The sequence below is a fragment of the Trichechus manatus genome, unplaced genomic scaffold, assembly GCF_000243295.1.
Source record: "Trichechus manatus latirostris isolate Lorelei unplaced genomic scaffold, TriManLat1.0 scaffold00080, whole genome shotgun sequence".
NCBI classification, from domain to species: domain Eukaryota; kingdom Metazoa; phylum Chordata; class Mammalia; order Sirenia; family Trichechidae; genus Trichechus; species Trichechus manatus.
The window spans coordinates 1,347,867-1,361,319 of record NW_004444016.1 but is presented as its reverse complement, the minus strand read 5'-3'; the positions used below and the strand labels follow the sequence as shown (position 1 = coordinate 1,361,319).

At 47.3% G+C, this 13,453-nt stretch overlaps 1 protein-coding gene across 1 annotated transcript in view; it reads left to right on the top strand.

Annotated features, from left to right (window-relative positions):
• Nucleotides 1–1,491: 1,491 nt before the first annotated feature.
• Nucleotides 1,492–13,453, top strand: part of EPN2 (epsin 2) — a 157,132-nt gene continuing 145,170 nt past the window's right edge. The window contains exon 1 of the mRNA XM_004380987.3: nucleotides 1,492–2,462. The gene's annotated coding sequence lies outside the window, so the exon portion shown is untranslated. The remainder of the gene's footprint in view (nucleotides 2,463–13,453) is intronic.

Below are 13,453 nucleotides of genomic sequence, written 5' to 3'. Positions count from 1 at the left end.
GGGCGCGCGCACGCAGCCGGCGCGCCCCCTCCCGGCGGCCATGTTGGCGTGTGGGTGTCAAACGAAGCTAGACGCGGCGGCGGCTCCGCAGTCTCTGGCAGCTCCGGCTCCCCCAGCGCTCCCGGCGGCCGCAGCCGCGCACCGGGCGGGCCCGGAGGAGCGGAGGTGAGGGGGGATCGGGGGTACTGGAGCGGGGCTCTGGGCGCGTACCCCTCCTCCCCAGGGTGCGGACGCCCGCAGAGCACAGGCTCCCAACTGGAGCAAGGCCCCCAGAACATGGACCCCCGCCGCCCCAGCTGGGCCCCCGCCCCAGGCAGGGACCCCTTCTTTCCTGCCAGGCCCCACCTCACAGGTTGGAGCATGGCCTCCTCCTAGTCTTGATCCCTTTTTCTTCTGCAAGGATCCGGTTTCCCTATCGGGGAACTCCTCCATTTATGTCCTCAGGGTGTGGGGCTCCCCTGACTTCCACTCCAGACCTGGAGCACCCTCGCCCTCTACCTTTCAGCTTGGAACACCCCCCACCACTGATGGGCTCCCTTTCCTCCTGAGCCTGCTCCCCTCTCCGCCCCCGTGCAGAGAACAGCCCCCGCTCCTTCCAGGAATCGGGGAAGGGGATCCCCTTCTCTTTCCGCATCCTGGCCAGTCCCTCCTTTGAGCTGTAGCGGGGCCCTCTGTCTCTCATCAGGGAGCAGGTTCCCGCTCCCCGCCCCTCCCCCACAGCACAGCGGGGACGGGGGCGGCTGAGCCGGGCTCCATCTGTCTTTTGTTCCGCGTGGGATAGAGAGACCCCGCCCAGCGTCCCTGCGCGTCTAGTGGGGTGGGTGAAGGGGCTTGGGGGCTGGCCTCTTCGAAGAGACCCTTCCTCTACTCTCCCCATAGGCGGTCTTCGTAGAGGACACCGTGCCAACAGGTTTTTGTTTGCGACTTGAAGTTGGCCCACTGGCTTTGCGTAGGACGGGAGAGGCGAGGGTGGGTAGCCTGGGCTCCCCAGAAATCCCAGCAGCTCATTCCTGAAATGCTCATTTTCTCCGCCCAGGAGCTCCTCTGGGGCCCCTTGACTGGTTTGCTGCGCTGGGGACGCTTCTGAAATCTGCTTTAAAAGAGCCGTCATTAGGGTTCAGATAGGGGAAACTGAGACCCAGAGATGCAGTGATTCCCTGAGGGTCACGGAGTGATACTGTGTCAGAGCCAGAGCTGGCAGCTCGGCCTCCAGGGCTCTCCCCACCACATTTTGCATTTGCTTTTTGAGAGAGATGTTCGGGAATCACCGCTCCCTCCCTTTTATTTTTAGCATTTACACAAGAGAATGAGCAGAAAAAGATAAGTATAAATTTTTCCCTTCACTTCCAGAAGATACCCTGTGAAAGAAGGGGTTGGAACAGGGAGTTAAAATGATTGGAAAAGGTGAATTTTAATTATCCATAGGCCTCCCCCCCCCCCATCGCATTACATAAGATAGTGAAGATCTGGCAGAAATGTGCATCTTGTAGGTCTGGATATCTGATGGTAGGTTCTGACAAGAACATATGTGAATCCTGCCAGGCAGTGACGGAGTTTGCACTGGTAATGAAGTTTTCATCTGTATTTATTCGTCAAATGGGCTACAGTTTGCTTCTGAACAGGTGCTTGTGATTGTGCTTGGGAAGTGCACATGGATCTTCTCATCTTTTATTTATCTGTATTTTTACTTTACATTTTTAAACCTTATTTGTGTCCTTAGTTTTAAAATTGGGCTGGTCATCATTAGCAGCCTCCCTGAGCTATTCTTTTGTAAGCACTGGATGAGATGCTGGCTATTAAAGAGTTTAATAAAGTGTGAATTACTGTAAGGAGGCATGATTCAGGAGATGATCCTTCAAGTCTTGGCCAGGAGGTAAGTTTGGATTGTTACGTGGGATTTACCAACCTCGTCTTGCTTAGAGAGCCTTTTTGCCTTTCTGAACCCTGAGCTTGACAGATGGGGAGCTCTCAGGAGAACTGTCTTCAGCAGGGTTTGTCAGGGAGGGATAAAAAGATGTAAAACTTTCAAGTGTTGATACCTGTCATTCTGTAGGGAGTCTAGAAAAATGACCCATCCTTTGTGGAGATTCTTTGTAGAAGTAGTTGGCTTTTATGTGACTGTTTTCCATAATGAGGCATGGATTTCCCAAGAACTGTGATTCTGACAAGAGTTCCGCAAAAATATTTGAAAAGTTTTGGGGACTCTGATTTGTTTTAATGGTTTGGCTTTCCTGAACTCAATTTTTCCTTTTTTTTTTTGAGATTTCATTAGGAAGAGCGGAACTTTCAGTTCTTCGTGGACTGACGTGCTAAGAGATTTCATGCATGGGGATTGTTGCCAAACTTTTGGGAAGCTCATGAAAGTTTTCAAAGCTTTTTGGCCAGTGCTGTCTCACTGTCCCCAGAACCGTCCTGTCAGAGTGGTGGGGCATAGATGACTCTGGTTGTTGCCACTTCAGCACGTGAGTATCTGGTGACCCTGAGCCATGGAGAAGCCGAAGGCTTCTGGATTTGGGGAATTTGAAGTTGGGAAGGAGTGGTTAAAAGCACTCAGCTGCTAACAGAAAGGTCAGTGGTTAGAACCCACAAGCCGTTCTGTGGAAGAAGGATGTGGCAATCTGCTTGCGTAAAAATTTATAGCCTTAAAACCCCATGGGGCAGTTCTGTTCTGTCCTGTAGGGTTGCTATGAGTCGCAGTTGACTCGATGGCAGTGGGTTTGGTTTTTGTTTTTTGACAACCCCCCATTTGTCTGCTGGACTTTCTGCTCCTGTGTTCTGTTTAAACAGATCTTGTGTCAAGCCTTTGCAAGCCAACTGCACCAGCGTCAGGACCCCTTCTTTCCTGTTCTCCAAACTCACCACCCCTAGTCATCTGTTGGAGCACTTGTCCTATTGGCTATGTATCTGCTGCTCTTGTTACACCGTGACATCTTTGAGGCTAGTGATTACCCTGCCTTCAGAATATGATCATACCTGCCACCTCACATGAGAAGCCAAGTCTCATGGGGGTGATGAGGCTTGCTTAAAGCCCTCCTGCAAGTTAACAGTAGATTGAATAATGTGGGATAATAGCATCAAGATTGTTGAGGATGGAGAGAGAGTACATTTTTATGTTATTTTTGGTGAAAATATACACAGCAAAACATGCTCCTATTTTACAGTTTCTACACATATTGTTCAGTAACATTGGTTATATTCTTCACATTGTGTCATCGTTCTTGTTATTTCTGCTCTAGTTGTTTCACCCCATTAATTTAGGCTCACTGCCCCCTAAACTTCTCATCTTTGCTTTAGCGTTAATGTTGTCCGTTTGGTCTTGTATAGATAATTTTTTAAAAGAGTGCAATTCTTAAGGGTGACATTATTTTTTAAGCTAAACTTTTTTTTATTTAAAGATGACTTCAGAGGATACTTTCCCTTCAAGGTTTGAAGCGTATCCCAGAGCAGTAGTCTTGGGGGTTCCTCCAGCCTCAGTGGGTCCAGTAAGTCTGGATTCTTTGGGGATTTGAAGTTCTGTTCCACGTTTTTTTGAAGTTCTGTTCCACATTTTTTCCCTTTCTGTCAGGATCCACCTTTTGTGTCCTCCATCTGTACGTTAGCTAATGGTAGCTGGGCACAATCCAGTGCTTCTGGTCTCATGTTAGAGGAAGGAGTGGTTCATGGAGACAGTCCTGTAGTCCAGTTGCTTCTCTGATTCTTGGGTTTTCTTCTTCTTCTGTTGCTCTAGGCAAATTGAGACTAATTGTTGTATCTTGGATGGCCACTAGTAAGCTTTTAAGATCCCAGACGCTACTCATCGAACTGGGAGGTAGAACAGAACCTTTAAAAACAGTATTATGCCAGTTGACTGGATTGTCCCACAAGACCATTACCCTAAACCTTCAAATTGAGAAAATTAGTACCATGAGGTGTTTGTTTGTGCCTAAGTAGTATCAGCAGTTGTAGCCCCCCTTTTTTATTGGTTGTTGTTCCAAAATTATATATAACATAACATTTGCCAGTTCGTCCTTTTTCTTATGTACCAAAAAAAAACGCAAACCCGTTGTTACTGAGTTGATTCTGACTCATAGCGACCCTATAGGGCAGAGTAGAACTGCCCCATAGGGTTTCCAAGGAGCAGCTGGTGGTTTCAAACTGCTGACCTTTTGGTTAGCAGCCGAGCTCTTAACCACTGTGCCCCATTAGTTGAATCACTTACATTAATCAAGTTGTGCCGTTATCACCCATATTCATTGCCACCTTTCCCATCACCATCAACAGAAAGTCACTAGGAGAGTACATTTTGTTTTTCTCAGTTGCGTTCTCAAATAACTGTGTCCATCTGTTGAATTTTTTAAAATTAACTAGTTTTCTGATAAGTTAAGCAATGGAATTTTCTTTGGTCTTAATTACCTTGTTCAGGGTGTCTAAAAATAGAAGCTTAGTTAGAAAAACAATCACAGTGAAATAGGTGCACATGCAGTTCAGTGTGTATGCAATCATTCCATTTATGGCCTATTGGACCTTACCTACTTCCAGTCAGACTATCAAGCTGGGCATGCTTTGAAATACAAAGCTGTGTTAGCAGCTTTTTATTAAAGCATAATTTCATTTCACCTTCAGATTGACTCTGTGAGGTAGGGAGTACCTTCCATTTGTGTGTAGAAACACTGAGGTCTAGAGAAGTTAAGCAACCTGCAAGGCACTGGCCCAGTCAGGATTCAAAGCAGATCTGTGTGATTCCCAAATCTAGGTCCCTTCTACTCCACCAGTTCCTTTAGAAAGCAATGGCAGAATGGGTAATCATTTAAATTACAGTATAAACTGGTGATCTGAAAGTCCCCACCAAGTTTACTCAGAAGGTTGGAAATGGTACATAAGGAGATTTCCTGCCTTTTTCCTGGCCATAGGTTCTGTGAAAGCAGTGTGCTTTGCATGTTAAGAATCTGAGGGACCACTTTGGCTGACAGACACTAGATTTGGGTTTGAACCAGATCTTGGACCTTGAAGCCCTCTAGAGACAAAACAGGTAGCTTCACTCTTTCTGTTCAAAGCAGTGCAAGGGACTGAGTGCCTACAGGGGCTTTGAATAAGGCACTCTCATGTTCTCCTTGTGGTGACCTGTGGGCAAGTAGGACAGGGAGAAGCAGGCTCATCCTCGAGGGCTGATCACCAGGGCTAATGCAGGGTGGGATGGAAAAGCATCTATAATGAATCACTTGAGTGCAGCCTTCGGCTTACCTCTCACCCCCACCCTTCATGAGGGCATGTCATCCCTACATCCTGGTGGCTTAGCTGAGAAGCACCAAATGGTATAGACCGTTTGGCTACAAAGGCCAGGTGGCAGAGAGCATCAGATGTGGGTACAAATTGGCCTCCTATCTTTGGGCACTGTGAGTGCTGAGCTTCAGTTTCCTCATGTCAAGAGTGGGGCAGTAGTGGGGCAGAGAGTATCCTCTTCACAGACTAGACCTCCAGGGCCTCCCCACAGTCTGCCTCAGAGTCACCTGGAGGGCTCTCAGAGACACTACTACTTCCTCCCCAGGGTTTCTGAGTCACTGGCTCTGGGGTAAGGCCAACGATGTGCATTTGTAGTGCAGTGCTGCTGCTGGTCTAGGGACCTGTTTGGGATTAAATGAGTGGGCATGTAACGGTAGGAGAGGGCCTGGCTGTACAGGGGGAACTAAAAAATGGCAGTTCCTTTCTTCCTCTTAAATGCTTCCAAATAGTACTCTGAAGATGATGGCGTGACACTTGGGAAGGAAATTTGGTTTTCCAAAGAGGTGCTTTTACTTTGTTCTTAGTGATTATAATTCAGACTGTAGTCACAGGCATTGTCACTCTCAGTTATTTGGGATGCTTTCTTTAGTGAGGGGAATGTAGAAAGCAAGTGCCCTTGCAGAGGCAGTGAATATAGCCCTCTGTGTGAAAAACAGCTTCATCATTCCCACATCAGGCAAGCCGTTTGCTGTCAGCTTGGACAGGGTGGGGAGTGGTGCTGGTGGGCACTGAGCAGGGTCCTGTGGGGACTTTAAGGATGGACCAGTGGTGTTACTGGAAGTCCTTCCTCTTCCCTCCAACAATTCAGATCTATTTAATATTCTTTGGTATTTAGAGCTTGGAAAAATTTTTTCTCCAGTAGTAATTATCAACTTGTCCATCAAAACCAAATAAGTGGGGAGTGGTGAATGAAAGCTGGCGTTTTTTGAATGTCTCCCATGTGCCAGGCCCTGTTGTACTCCTTTTGTGTACAGTATTTAAATAATTTTCGTGATGACCCTGCAAGGCCTGTCACCCTTTTTCTTTTTGCCTGTGAGAAAACTAAGGCTCAGAGGGGTTAAGCAACCTGTCCCAGGCCACACACCCGGTAAGTTCTGGAGCCGTGTCTGCTGCCACCTGTAGCTGACTCAAAACCACATTGATTCCTTTGCATCACTCTGCAGGCATTTCCCTCACAACTACCCTGGAAGTAGACATTTCTCAGGTGAGCAAGCTGAGGCTCAGAGGAGGTAAGCCTACTTATGTGTACCCAGCCTGTGGCTGGCAGAACCTGAATTCAGCCCCAGCCTGTCTTATTTCAAAGCCTCATTAAGCTGTTTATAATACAACACCTCACTTCCCTGCCCAGGGCCACAGAAGTACATTCAGGACTTCAGCTACTTGCGTGGGTATAGCAGGAATGGGGGTGCCCCCACCAGGCTGGCTAGGAGGAAATCTGGGCTGGTGAGGGGTTTGTGTTTGCAAAGCTTTGTTAAAATAGTTGGCCAAATTGCCCTTCGAGGGAAGGAACCATTTCTTGTTACTCCGTAATCCTGAACCTACGCATACTGGTTCTCTAACCAGCTTGGTGTCAGTATCTGGGCTGTGCCAGCTAGCGGGGTCCTGGGGTTTTGAATTAGAATCTATTATTTTGTAAACACTTTAAAACTCTGAGGTGAATAAATGAGAACAAAAAGTTACTGTTAAAACACAGCACCCCCCGCCAAAAAAAAAAAAAAAAAAAAGTCCTTGCAGTAAGAGAATGCTGGCAGGCTAAAATCAAAATTTCACATTTTTTTCTTGAAACAAGTCCTCCCTGAGTGCCTCTTTGACACCTAGAGCTGTCCTGAGTATAAAAGCTGTACTTTTGGATTCAAAAATTGGGGAAGCATATGATCTGAGAAATAATTTTTAAGCCACTCTAGGAGAGGTAGTCAGGGAGATGTAGAAATATCGGCATTTCAAGGACAGAATATTTGAAATCCGTGCTAGTTTGGAAAATATGCAACATTTGGTCATGAGAGTAAAAATTACGGGTTTAAATGAAATGCCTGCTTTCCTGCCACTGAGAACTTAGTCTAATTGAGAAGACAAAGTTCACATTTGTGAGACAACTAAAAGCTGGTAGTTTGTTGATTTTTTATAGTAAGAGGTTGGAACGTGGAGAAAAGAACCAGGCAGGGTGTTGGGGGAAGGTGGGGCTTGAGCTGTCCTTGAAGGGCAGGGGGACCGTACCCAGGAGTAGACAGCGGATGGGGAGGGCAGGAGCCAAAGCTTGGATGAGCTCGGACACTGTGCATCCCCATGTGGGTGCAGCTGCTGGGGAGGGGCGTGGCATTGAGAGTGGGTGTGGCTCATGGCTGCAGGACCCTTAGTGCCTTGGGGTTCAGCTTTGCTGGCTGTGGGGAGCTAGGTGGTCCCTAGGAGGGTGTGCTACCACCTGTATTTAGGGAGGTGCCTCTGGCAGTGCCTGCAAAGCGGAGTAAGTCCTGTGGGTGAGGGCCTGGCCCACGATGGCTCCTGTGAGATGGGACAGACATTAGCCAGTCCAGGAGACAATGCAGAGGCCATGCCAGAGAATGCAGGGAGGCCAGGACAGTTCTGTGCTGGAAGAGTGAAGGCTTAGAGGGCTGGCCAGGAAGTTGTGATATGACACTCTGCAAGCCTGCAGCTCTCACTCCTGCCTGCACCTGCAAGTCACACGACCTGGAGAGTTTTAAAAAAGCCTGTGGCCACCCTAGACCAGTGGCTTTTTGAAATGGCTCTGGTTTAATGGTCTGCGAGGTTGAAAAGCTGACTGTGTGCTGTGAGTAGCTTCTGGGAGTATCGGGTTGGGAGGTGGGAGGAGACTGGAGCTAGAGGGAGCAGGAAGCCCTTGCAGTAATGCATGGGGTGCTGGGGCCCTGCACTTTTGTAGAGGAACTGGGTGGGCTGAGAGTAGAGGGAGGGTGGCATGTAGTGTGGAATGGGGGAAGAGAGACAGGCAGAGAGGCAGAAGTTGCCTCAGAGCACCTTTGAAAAAAGGGGATGGTTTAGAAAGGAGTGCAAACCAGGTGAGGGCATGGGCCGAGGTTGCGATCCGCTGATGTGATATTCCTCCCTGCAGCCTGATTTTAGCTTGTTGGAGCCCTGGTGGCAGGTGGTTAAGAGCTACTGCTGCTAACCAAAAGGTCAGCAGTTCAAATCCACCAGCCGCTCCTTGGAAACCCTATGCAGTTCTCCTTTGTCCTGTAGGGTCACTATGAGTTGCAATTGACCTGACAGCAACGGGTTTGGACAGAGTGGGTGGGCAGTTTCCCATAGGTTCGTTCGAGCCTGCGGGCCAAGTTCCTTCCTGAACCCCCTAATTGTAATCACTGTAGTAGACAGTGCTTGTAAAATTTAACACTACGTTTCTTTAAATTAATTTTATTAAGGGCAGTTGTAATTTAGAGTTCTTAATTTAGATAAATTCACCTATTAGTCAAAGTTTAGACTAAACCTGGTCCATTTAATGCATATTCCAATATCATCATAATGTGCTATTGGTGGCAAAAAATCAGTTTGTAGTCCCAAATCATTCACTTCTTATTGACTGTCTCTTGAGGACCTATGTATGATGGGCTACAAGCTGTGAATATGTACATTCCTGTCCTCTAATGGCTCAGTCTGCTGAGGGAGGCCACAGATTTGTGGATGATTCCTGTCAGCCCAGAGAGAGGGCTGGTGAGATGCTTAGAAGTGATGTCAGACACTACAAATGGAACTGGGGTCACAGAAGGCTTCAGAGGGAATGATGTTGAGGTAGGTTATTGGAGGAAGAGTTGGCGTTCTGGGGGACAGAGAGGAAAGAGGAGGCTTGTGCAAGGCCAGGTGGTAGAAGTGGCATGCCTGCCTGAGCACGGGGGGTGAGCCAGGGCATGGAGCAGATGTGGCTGGAAAGGTAGGCAGAGAGGCCTGGCTGCACAGGGCAAGCCAGGCTGAGAGCTTTGTGAGCTGATTTGTGGGCCGTGGTTTTCACACCATCTTTTGGCGGTGAGGGGGCGGGACTGTGGGTCCTCCACATGGCTCTGCTCAGAGCAACTCTGACCCAAAAATGGGGTCCTGATCTCATCTGAGAAGTGTTTCTCTGCTGTTAAAAACCGGAGTTGTCCCATTGGTGAGGTGCTGGGAGCCACAGAAGGAGTGTGAGCAGGAGAGTGCCCTGTGGGTGGCTTGAAAGGGGGCTGGAGGCTGCTTCCAAAGGACCCAAAGAGCACTCGCCCTCTTCTGTTTGTAGTAGGAGGGCGGCGTTGAGAGGACTCCCACTCTAGCCCCAGACCAAGCCAGCTTCTCAGAGTCTTTGGGGGTGTCTGTGCTGACGCTGTGGTCAGCAGGCCCTTTGGGAGTATAACTCCTTTCCTGGCGAGCAGCTGTCCTCCGGAAATCCCTAGAGAATTTCACAAGTGGGTGGGAGCAGGGTCCCCACTGACCTTGGGAGGTGTGAGTGGAGCTTTTGACCCTGGTGTGCTGGTCATGGGTTGGTCTCTGGGCCTTCCCAGCCTTCAGCAGCTCCCCTCCCTCCCTGCTCCTTGCTGGCCCCGCCAGCCCTCTTCTCTCTCACAGTCATGCCTCTTAGGGCTGTGCCTTAGTTATCTAGTGCTGCTATCACAGAAATACCACAAGTGGGTGGCTTTAACAAACAGACATTTATTCTCTCACAGTTTAGGAGGCTACAGGTCTGAATTCAGGGTGCTGGCTCTAGGGGAAGGCTTCCTCTCTCAGCTCTGGGAGAAGGTCCTTGCCTCTTTTCAGCTTCTATTTCTCGGTTACTTGGTGATCTTCATGTGATCTTCTGCTTGCTTTTGTAATCTGCTCTTAAAACACATCCTACACTAATACTGCCACATTAACGTAACAAAAAAAGCCTATTCCTAAATGGGATTATAACCACAAGTATAAACAAAACCAAACCCATTGTTGTGGAGTTGATTCTGACTCATAGCAACCCTGTAGGACAGAGTAGAACTGCCCCATAGGATTTCTAAGGAGTGGCCGGTGGATTCTAACTGCCGACCTTTTGGCTGTAGCTCTTAACCACTGCAACACCAGGATTAGGATTTATAACAGGTATTTTTTGGGGGACCACAATACATAACATGCTGTAAAGGTGAGGGGGCCTCATGGTTAACTCAGGTGCACATCAGAGGTCACTGCAGCAGGTGGTGCACAGGACCGAGGAGCAGGCCCCAGCCTCCACTTCCCTGAGTCTGGACTGGAAACCAGTGGTCCCGTAGGCTGTATCCAGCCCACGTATGAATCTTTTGCCTCTTTGTGAAATTAAGGTTGACTGCTGTCGGTTTCCTATGGCTTCCATAACAAGTTGTAAATTACACCTGGCTTAAAATAGCCAGGCTGTGTGAATTAGAACTCTAACATGGGCACTATGGGCCTAAAACCTAGGTGTCTGGCAGGGCTGTGGGAGAATCTGTGTTCTTGCCATTTCCAGCGTCCAGTGGCCACCTGCATTCCTTGGCTCGTGACACCCCTCTTGTTTCCAAAGCCAGCAGTGACCAATCGATTCTTTCTCACATCTTGTTACTGACTCTGACTCTCCTTCTGCCCCTTCTTCCACATTTAATGACCCTTATGATGACTTTAAGGGGCCCTGGTGATGTGATGGTTAAGCACTTGGCTGCTAACCGAAAAATTTGAAGTTCAGACACAACAGCTGCTCCGTTTGCAGAGTCGGCTTCCGTAAAGATTACAGCCTTGGAAACCCTATGGGGCAGTTCTGCTGTGTCTTACAGTCTTATGAGTTTCTTTTAAGTGCCAATGCTTGGCCCTGCTCCCTTCCGTTTTAATTGTTCTGGGGTGGGGCCTGAGCATAAGTGTTTTTCCAAAGCTCTCCAGAGATTCCAGTGTGCAGCCAGGGTTGAGAACTACTGCTTTAAGCTAGTTTCCATCTTTTTAGCTACAAGGCGAAGATAAATAGGTGAAAGGATGGAGTCTGGGAGGGTAGCTGAACCAGAGTAGGGTGGTCTGAGGTCAGATAAGCTGAGTAAAGAGGATTATGGAGCTTTCATTGGTTTTCCTGCCAGTGGCAGCCAGTGGGGAGTTCTGAAGGGCTCTCAGCTCTGGGCCTGCACTGTGGTGGCAAAGCTGTGTAACAAGGTCCTCTGGGCTGTTCAGGAACCAAGTTCCACACTTGGCATCTAATTTAGGCTTAGCACCATTTGCTATAGAATATACAAGGGGGCTGTGCATATAAAGAGAAAAGTTAAAATGTGGTCTTTGTGACTGATCTGATCCCTCTTCCACTTTAAAAGGGGAAGCAAGAAATTATGAAAGGAATACATTCTTTGCTGATTTAAAACAATATATTTTATTGGTAGAAGAAAATGGAAATCACACTGTGACCTGACTGCAAAGTGTGGGGTAGATTTTAACATTTGAAAAGAGAAAAATGTTTCTTTATTTTTTCCTTCATACAAAAATTTATACATACATTGTTATGTGACTCTAATTGTTCCCTCCATACTGTGACAGCACACTGCTCTTTTCCACCCCTGATTCTCCATGTCCATTCAACCAGCTCCTAAACCTCTCTGCCTTCTCATCTCACCTCCGGACAGAAGCTGCCTGTTTAGTCTCTTCTACCTACTTGAGCTAAGAGGCACACTCCTCACGAGTATCATTTTATGTTCCAGTCCAATCTCTGTCTGAAGAGTTGGCCTCGGAAATTGTTTTAGTTCTGGGCTGATAGAGAATCCAGGGGCCATGCTTTCTGGGGCTCCTTCAGTCTCAGTTAGACCATTAAGTCTGGTCTTCTTACTAGAATTTGAGTTCTGCACCCCACCTTTCTCCTGCTCCATCAGGGACTCTCTGTTGTGTTCCCTGTCAGGGCGGTCATTGGTGGTAGCCAGGCACCATCTAGTTCTTCTGGTCTCAGGCTGATGAAGTCTCTGGTTTATGTGGTCCTTTCTGTCTCTTGTGTCTTTGGTGTTCTTCATTCTCCTTTACTCCAGGTGGTTGGGACCAATTGATGCATCTTAGATGGCCGCTTGCAAGCTTTTAAGACCCCAGACGCCACTCACCAAAGTAGGATGCAGAACATTTTCTTAATAAGCTTTGTTATGCCAGTTGACCTAGATGTCCCCTGAAAGCATGATCCCCAGACCCCTACCCCTGCTACTCTGTTCCTCAAAGTGTTTGATTGTATTCAGGAAACTTCTTAGCTTTGGTGTAGTCCAGTTGTGCTGACTTCCCGTGTAGTGTGTGCTGTCCTTCCCTTCACCTAAGATAATTCTTATCTACTATTTAATTAGTAAAAAACCCACACCCTCCTTGCCAACCTTCTTAACCATCAAAGAATGTTTTCTTCTGTGTTTAAACCTTTTCTTGAGTTCTTATAGTAGTGGTTTATACAATATCTGTTCTGTGACTGACTAAATTCACTCAGCATAATGACCTCCACCTTCTTCCATGTTACGTTTCCCAGCTTCATCGTTGTTCTTTATCATTGCGTAGTATTCCATTGTGTGGATAAACGGTAATTTGTTTATCCATTCGTCCGTTGATGGGCACCTAGGTTGTTTCCATCTTTTTGCTATTGTGAAGATCGCTGCAGTGAACATGGGTGTGCATATATCTGTTCATGTGACGGCTCTTATTTCTCTAGGATATATTCCAAGGAGCGGGATAGCTGGATTGTACGGTACTTCTAGCTTTTCAAGGAAGTGCCAAATAGATTTCCAAAGTGGTGGTAACCATTTTACATTCACACCAACAGTGTATAAGTATTCCAGTCTCTCCACAGCCTCTTTAGCATTGATTATTTTGTGTTTTTTGGATTAATGCTAGCCTTGTTGGGGTGAGATGATATCTCTTTGTAGTTTTGATCTGTATTTCTCTAATGGCTAATGATCATGAGCATTTCTTCGTGTGTCCGCTAGCCACCTGAATATCTTCTTTGGCGAAGTGCCTGTTCATATCCTTTGCCCATTTTTTAATTCGGTTATTTGTCTTTTTGTTGTTGACATTTTGCAGTATCTTGTAGATTTTAGAGATTAGACGCTGATCAGATTTGTCATAGCCAAAATTTTTCCCAGTCTGTAGGTTGTCTTTTTACTCCTTTGGTGAAGTCTTTTGATGGCATAAGTGTTTGATTTTTTGGAGCTCCCATTTATCTAGTCTCTCTTCTGGTGCTTGTGCATTGTTACTTATGGTTTGTATTGTGTTTATGCCATGTATTAGG